Source organism: Tenrec ecaudatus, chromosome 10, assembly GCF_050624435.1.
Source record: "Tenrec ecaudatus isolate mTenEca1 chromosome 10, mTenEca1.hap1, whole genome shotgun sequence".
NCBI classification, from domain to species: domain Eukaryota; kingdom Metazoa; phylum Chordata; class Mammalia; order Afrosoricida; family Tenrecidae; genus Tenrec; species Tenrec ecaudatus.
Window position 1 is genome coordinate 12,394,796 of NC_134539.1, and position 8,519 is coordinate 12,403,314.

The following is an 8,519-nucleotide window of genomic DNA, read 5'->3' on the forward strand; positions in this document are numbered from 1 at the left end:
TGATAAAATCAAAGTTAATTTTGAAGTGACAGAATATACAAATGCAGGTAGCTCAATGATGAAAACACTTGTTCTTGGGAGCCTTAAATATTAAGAGTTGTCTCTGTAGTGCTGCACTACATTAGGATCCCACAGCCTGACAATTAATACAATCATGCTGTTGCCTCTGGCTCTGCTATTTTCAGTGTCTTTCTATCATACATTTTGCTAGTATCTTAGGCAGAACTTCTTATCTGACAGATTTTCAGCTGGTGCAGGGACAGTGAGCTCTCAGCAAGCATGGGAAAAACAAAGTGATCGTTCTTCGCTTGTTTAAAACCAACGAATCCAGATTTATTTTCAAGGCCAAATTAGTCATCTTGCAGTCTATTTCTTAAACTCAATGATCCCTCATATTTACTGAGAGGCTAGCAGTTTTCAAAAGACATTCAACCCTCACAAGAGCCTAATGGAAGTGTAGGATGCAGGTATTATCACCTGCATTTTTGCAGAGAAGGAAATGAAAACTCCAGGATGATAATTTGTAGGAGCCACGCAGTTCTTATGTAACATGCTGTAACTTGAATCAAAACTTTCCCTTGCTTCTCTACCATCATTTTCATTATCATTTGTGAATAATTTGTGGAATTTCTAAACTGCCTCTGGAAGACAGCAGCAGACAAGTGAATCATTTTTGTGTTGATTTATTGTCTTTCTCTGCTGTTGCCTCCTAACAAATTTCTTGTATCAATAATCTACCAAAATCAAACCCATGGCTTGAATTGTACATCGACTCCTCAATTATCAACTATCTGGTTGTTCAACATTTCACATTTACAATAGTAAAAAATATACTATTGAACTGTTCCGCTTATTGACAATGTACATCTGTTTGTAATAAATTCTGACATGTGTAGCATGAATAATGCTGGCTGACAACTTTGTTGGGCAGTGATTTTCAGCTCTATGGTAGGTATGCAATGATGTAATTTGGCATTATGTAATGATGTATTCATCTTTTATTTTATCATCAGATGTGGTCATTCTCCATTTTAGGTTTTACTGATTTTTGCGGCATGACTGTGAGACATTGAGCCTGTTACTAAGTAAGGAGTGGGTATACTAACATGTGGTCTTTCTCCTTAGATTATTTTAAAATTTTAACTAAAAATCTCAGGTTGCATAGTAATGCATACAGCATTTGACAGGCTTTAAAATATTGAAATAAACATTTGCTAAATTTCTGTATGATTCTGGAAATGCTAATATCTACTCATTGAAAAATTAAAGTTATAACCAAAGTAAAAATTATAAATTATAAGAGCAATTAATCCTAAGAATAGAAACTATAAACTATATCATGGTTTTGCCTTTAACATATTGGAAAGAATAAAATTTATAGACATAAATATTTAAAAAATCGTTAATCTGATTAAAAATCTGTATTAATTTAGTTTAGTGAAAAGTTTAAATTGCAGAAAATTTTAATTAAATGCATTTTCAATACTTCCCATTATGCATTGTAATTAGAATTATACCAACAAAGCACAAGAGTTCCAAGCTGACTTGTTTCAATGAATAGATAAGAATGAGTTGAAATTAGTCCATCAATTGACTGTATGCAAACTCTTCTAGAGTACGCCGACACCTGAAAATAGCCCCTATGATCTTTTCAATAAGTTTAATATTTTCTGGGCCACTATTAATTTTCCTACCAAACCCTTTCATTATAGATAAGCCAAATTTCAGGCCACTTTATTACAGTGTAGTATATGCCCTAACTAAATTATTGTGAAGAGTGAACTGGTGAAATTCAAATGAATGGAAATGCACAATCATGTGTAAATATCAGCCCTGCTCTATCTTTCTTTCCTAATTTATAATTCTAAATATTTCAAAATTGGTTTTAGTTATAATACAACTTCAGACACTATAAATAATTATTTCATTATTTCTACAATGGAAACAGTAGTGAAGCAACTAAACAAGGTAGCGCGTTCAGAAAATCTGCTGCTAAAGACTTTTTAAAGTGTCCAAAGCAAGAATGTCACTTTGAAGACCTAGATGCACTTGATCCAAGCCATAGGTTTTTGCTGATTTTGTTTTCTCGTTTCCCTTTTCCTTTTATTTATTTACTTAAGAAAACCCAGCAACATTTTATTGAGGGCTCTCACATCTCTTATCATATTCCAAACATCAGTTGTAGCAGGCATATCTGTACATATATTGCCATCATCATTTCCTAAATATTTACTTACCATTTGAGCCCTTGCTATCAAACTCCTCTTTTTTCCCTCCCTCCCCCTCCTCCCATTCTCATGACCCCTTGGTGAATTATAAATTATTATTATTTTCATAGTTTAAACCGACCACTGTCTCCCTTCACCCACCTTTCTGTTGTTCATCCTCCTGGTGGGGGTGGGTAATTTTGTGTTGTGTTCTTCCTCCGCTCGACCCCCACCTTTCTCTTACCCTCCTGGTATCACTAAGCCCATTTCTGGGCCAGAGGAGCTTATATGACCTGGATTCTGTGTGTCATGAGCTCTTATCTGTACCAGTGTACATGCTCTGGTCTAGCTGAAAGGCAGGGCTGGGGTCATGATAGTGAGGGGGAAGTAGGCCTCAAACAAACGGAGGGATATTGTATGCTTCATAGGTGCTGTACTGCATCTTGGTTGAATCATCCCTTCCTTCTGTGAGAAGTCCCTTTGTCTACAGATGCATTTGATGTCTCTGCTCTGACCCCACCCCGTTCTCAACGATATGATTTTTTGTTTGTTTTTTATCTTCTGGTGCCTCTTCCCTGGTTCCATTGACACCTCATGATCGCACAGACTGGTGTGCTTCTTCCATGTGGGCTTGTTGCTTTTCTGCTAGATGGCCATTTATTTCACTTCAAGCGTTCAAGACTCCAGATGCTATATCTTTTGGTAGCCTGGCAGCATCAACTTTCTTCACCACATTTGTTTAAGTACCTGCTTTGTCTTCAGTGATTGTGTCAGATTCTTAGAACAGAATGCCAGGTTGTTAGAACAAAGTGTTCTTGCGTTGACAGGTGGCTTGAGCAGATGCCCAAAGTCCATCCATTTCCTCAAAATACGGTCATAATAATATATGTACATAGGCCAATACCTCTATGCTTATGAATTAATATGTTTACATAAGTACACACTTATTTTTATACCTGTATCCATAGCTTTGCTTTTTAGATCTTTCCTCTGTTTCCTTTTACCTTTCTCCTGCCCCACCATCACACTCAACCTTCGTCTGCCTCTTAGGAATTCTTCTCAGCCAGAATGCAATTGATCCAATACCCCCAGGATCTCTATGTCCTTCATGGTACCTTTTAATTCCCTATCTGTTCCCCTGTCTATGGTGTTGTTGGCTCACTGCTCCTTTCCTCCACCTCCTCCACCCCCAAGCCCCTCAGAACCATTGGTCCCATTGCTTTCTCCTCAGGCTTATTTCCCATGACTATCTTATATATGCAGTCAAAACAGCAACAACAGAGACAAAACAAAAAGAAAACAAAAGATTGAATAAAAAAGGGGGGGAAAACCTTAGCAAATTCACCCCCCACTCCAAAGCATACATAATTCCAAGTCTGCCAGCTGACTTTTATGATTATTTTCCCACCGGTCCTACAGGGCTCTGAGAACTACCCCTCCTAGCCTGAAGTTTATTCTGGGGGCCTCCTCAGGAGTTTGAGGGCTTTGCTTTGCTCCAGTTGCTGATCTGTTATGGTCCCTTCTTGGTTCTCCTCATTGTGGGGGTGATCAGACTAAACTTCCTCCCGGCTGTTATGTCTCCCATACTGTCCTCTGTTGGGGCATGTTCCAAAAAGAGGACATCATGTCTCAAGCTGTTGTCAGCCCCACAGTCCTCTCTGTGCCATAGCAGATCCGTGTCCAGCTGTCATCCTTAGTGCTTAGTATGGCAATATGGGGTCTAGCCCCTTGCTATTGTTTTTTTTCCTTTTTGGTTTGTTGTGTATATGCATGACAAGCAGGCCCCTCTCCCCAAACTGAAGGTTTAGTGTTGTCAGCTGTAGCACTTGCTTCCAGATAGGGCATCACTTTGGCTTAGTTGGGGCCAGCCCTTTGGAACTCCATGTTCATGAGTTGCTCCATGTAGTTACCTTTTCCTCAAGGTTGGGCACGCCTTAGTGACATCTGCATTCACAGTGCCATTTCTGTGGAGATATAAACAATACCCTCCGTCTGGGTGGATTAATGCCCTACTCCACCAGTGCCATTGTCTTCTTCTCTCCCCACTTATTCCCTCCCCCTCCAATCCTTTCCCCATAGTTGTGTTGGAATGACATGTTCATCCTTGGATTTGGTCTATCACCTGCCCAATTGCCTGTCCCTCACCCTGCACAGTGTGAGATAGTGACTTTTCTTCTATGCCTACTGTGCTCATTATACTTATGTCAGTGGACTCAGGTTGTACTTGTCCTTTTGTGATTGGCTAACTTCACTTAGCAAAATTTCCTCCAATGCTTCCAACGAGACGATGTGCTTCATGCGCTCATCAGTGCTGTTTAGTGGCACATAGTACTCCCATTGTGTGTATGTGCCAGAGTTTTCTAATCCACTTGCTGTTGATGGAAATTTAAGCTGTTTCCAGTTCTTTGCAATTATGAATTATGCCACCATAAACATTAGAGCACTGACAACTGGCTGTGGTCTCTTTCTTACCTCTTCTGGGTATATGCCCAGTAGAGGGATTGCTGATTCATAAGGTGACTCAATTTCCATTTACTTTTCATATCTCCTGATGGCTTTCCACAGTGGCTGTATGTATCTAAACGGCCACCAGCAGTGGAGGAGAGTTCCTCTCACACCACATCCCCTCCAACATTTGTTGCTCTCTGATTTTCTGTTTTGAGCTATCCCCAAGGTGTTTGGCAGTATCTCATGGTTGTTTTAATTTGCATTTCTCTGATGGCTAATGATCAGGAGCATTTTTTCATATTTGCACAGGACATTTTGTTCCCCTCCCTAGTGAAACTTCTGCTCAGGTCTTTTGCCCACTTGCTCAGGGGTTACTTTCTTCTTTTTGCAGGCTAGGAGGGTATTGCAGATTTTAGTAATAATCCCTTTGTCTGTTGTGTCATAGATGAAAATCCTCTCCCAATATGTGCGTCCTTTTGTTACGCTCATGGTGAAGTCTCAGTGCACACAGGTATTTTAGCCTTGGTATATCTCATTTATGGATTTAAGCTTCATCTGTGTGGGCACCCTTCCCTATTACAATTAGCCAATCTACTCCCTGAACCAAAGTTCTTAGCTTTATCCCCATTCCTTCATTGATGGTCCTGATAGTTTGGGGCTTTATTTCTAGGTCTGTGATGCACCTTGAGTTTGTCCTTGTACATGGGGTGAGGTAATGGTCATGTTTCATTTTTCTACAGGTGGATACCTAATGTTTCCAGCACCACTTGTTAAATAGGGCATGTACCTCCAACTTGATGCTCTTGAGCCTTGTCGAAAATCCGTTTTCAAAATGCTGATGATTTTATTTCTGGAGTTTCTGTTATTTTTCATTGTTCTGAGTATCTGTCATTATTCTAATAGCACACTGTTTTGACCACTGTGGCTGTACAGTAGGTATTAAAATCAGGTACAGCAAAACCTCCAACTTTGTCCTTCTTGAAGAGTTCTCTGCTAATTTTGGGCTTCTTACCTCTCCATATGAAATTGATTGTCAGCACTTTCCAAGTCTGTGAAGAAGGTTGTTGGCATTTGAATTGGGATAGTATTGAACTTATATAGTGCCTTGGGTAAGAACAAGATCTTTACTATATTGAGTCTTCTGATCCATGAACATGGGCTATTTTTCCATTTATAGAAGTTGTTTTTGGTTTCCTGTAGTAGTGTTCTGTAGTTTTCCTGTATTTGTATTTTTTTTTTTTAGGTTAGATATATCCCTAGATATTTCAATTGGTTCTTGGCTATTGATCGCATCTTCCATGGTCTTGTCTGATGTATCTAGAAAATCAATAGATCTATTGATCTTGTATCCCACCACACTTCCATATTCCTCTATTGCTGCCAGTACTCCTGTTGTGCAGCTTTTTGGGTTTTTAATGTATAGAACTATATCATCTGCAAATAGTGACAGTTTTACATCTTCCTCTCAAGACCTTTAATGTACTTCTGTTGCCTTATGTTGTTAGTTGGCCCTGTTGACCTCCGTGTTCATGAGTTGCTCCATGTAGTTACATTTCCCTCAAGGTTGGGCACGCCTTAGTGACATCTGCATTCACAGTGCCATTTCTGTGGAGATATAAACAATACCCTCCCTCTGGGTGGATTAATGCCCTACTCCCCCGGTGTCATTGTCTTCTTCTCTCTCCACTTATTTCCCTCCCCCTCTAATACTTTCTCCATATTTGTGTTGGAATGACATGTTCATCCTTGGGTTTGGTCGATCCTCCAGTAAGATTTTAAAAAGAAGTGGGGACAAGGGGTATCTTTGTCTGTTCCCCTTTTTCACTGGGATTGTGTTTTGTCATTCTCCATTGAATATGATGTTGCCTGTTGGTTTTTCATAAGTAGTTGTATTAACTTGAGGAATTTCCCTTCCATTCCTATCTTCTTGAATGTCATAATTGGAAATGGGTGTTGGGTGTAGTCAAATGCTTTTTTCTGTACCTGTCAATATTATCATGCGATTCTTATTTTTTTCTTATCAATGGGGCAAATAATATTGATGCACTTTTGGGTATTAAACCATCCCTGCATCCATGGAATGAAACTCACCTGATCATGATAGATGATATGTTTTATATACTTTGTATTCTATTGGCCAATATTTGGTTAAGGATTTTGCATCAGTGATCCTTAGAGGTATTGGTTGATTGTTCTCTATTTCTGTGGGATGTTTGCCTTGTTGGGGTATCAAAGTCACACTGGTTTAGTAGAATGAGATTGGGTGCTTGTTAATATTTTCTATGCTGTGGAATAATTTGGGAGGATCGGTGACAGATCTTCCCTGAATCCTTGGTAGAATTTTCCTGTGAAACCTTCTGATCTAGAAGCTTTTTTCGTTGGTAGTTTCTTGATACTCATATCTATTTCTTCTTTTACCATGGGTCTGTTGAAGTTCTTTACCTCTATCTGGAATAATCTAGGAAGGGATTGTTTTTCTAAGTATTTGTCCATGTCTTTAATGCTGTTGAGTTTATTGGAATATAGACTTTCACAGTACTTTGTGATTATCTTTCTATTCTCTTTGGGGTCCATTATGATTTCCCTGGTTTCATCCCTCTCACTGGCTATTGACGTTTGTTCCTTCCATTCCTTGGTTAGGTTTCCCATCTGTCTGACAAAAAAGAACCAGCTTTTTGCTGCCTTGATTTTTTGCATTGTTTTCTTGTCTTCCCACTTGTTTAACTCTGCCCTGATTTTTGTTATTACAATTATTATTATTATTTTATTATTTATTTTGCTATTCAAGGTGCTCTTCTGTTCACTCTGTTCTAGTTGCTGGAGGTTCTGTGATAGGGGATCAGTTATAAGTCTCTCTTACTTTTTCATTTATGCATTAATCACTATCAAACTTCCTCTGATAACTGCTTTTGCAGTATCCCATAGGTTTTGGTATGTTGCTTCTCATTCTCATTCGTTTCTAGAAACTTCCTAATTTCTTCTCTAATCTGGGCCAGTACCCAATCATGTCTCAGAGAATCATTATTCATCCTCCATTTGTTTGCCCATGTTTTTATGGTCGTCCTTTTGTGACCTCCACCTTTATTGGAGTGTTGGTCCCTGAGAGATGTCTGAATGATTGCTATGTGTTTGCATTACTCGGCCTCGACTTGGGTCCTTGCACGTGATCTATTATCGAAAATGAGCCAGGTGGACTTAAAAAGCGAGTGATTTTACTTTTCATTTGTATGGAGAACTCCATAAATGTCTATCAGCTCCAGTCACATAATTGTAGTGCTTAGCTTTGTAGCCTCCTTGATGAGTTTCTTTCATAGTGAGCTTTCTCTGATAGCGGTGTATTAAAGTTACCTACTATGATGGTTGAGTCTGTTATTTCTTTTTTCATGTTTTGACTAGTACGATGGAATTCTCAGGTCTCTCATTAGGTATATATATATATATTATGCTGGTCCACTGGTTCTTTGAGCATTATATAGTGCCCACCCTTCTTTCTTGTTATGGTTTGAACCTTGGGGACAATTTTGTTCAAGTTTAGATTTGCATCACCTGTTTTTTATAAGTTGCCATTTTCCTGGAATATTTCCCACCAGTCTTTTATACTAAGTCTATTTTCGTCTGTGAGCTTAAAATGTCTCTAGCAGGCAACAACAGATTGATAGGTTAAGTTTTCTTTGCCAGTCTGCTAACCTTTGTCTTTTAATGGGTGAATTCAGGCCATTGACATTCAGAGTTATTACCACCCTCTGTGGATTCACTGATCTCACTTCGTACTTTTCCCTATCTCCCTTCACATCAGTGTGCTGTGTTTATGTGGGGAGCTTCATTCTCGCCTTCTTTTTTCTCGGAGACAATGTTATCTTGGAA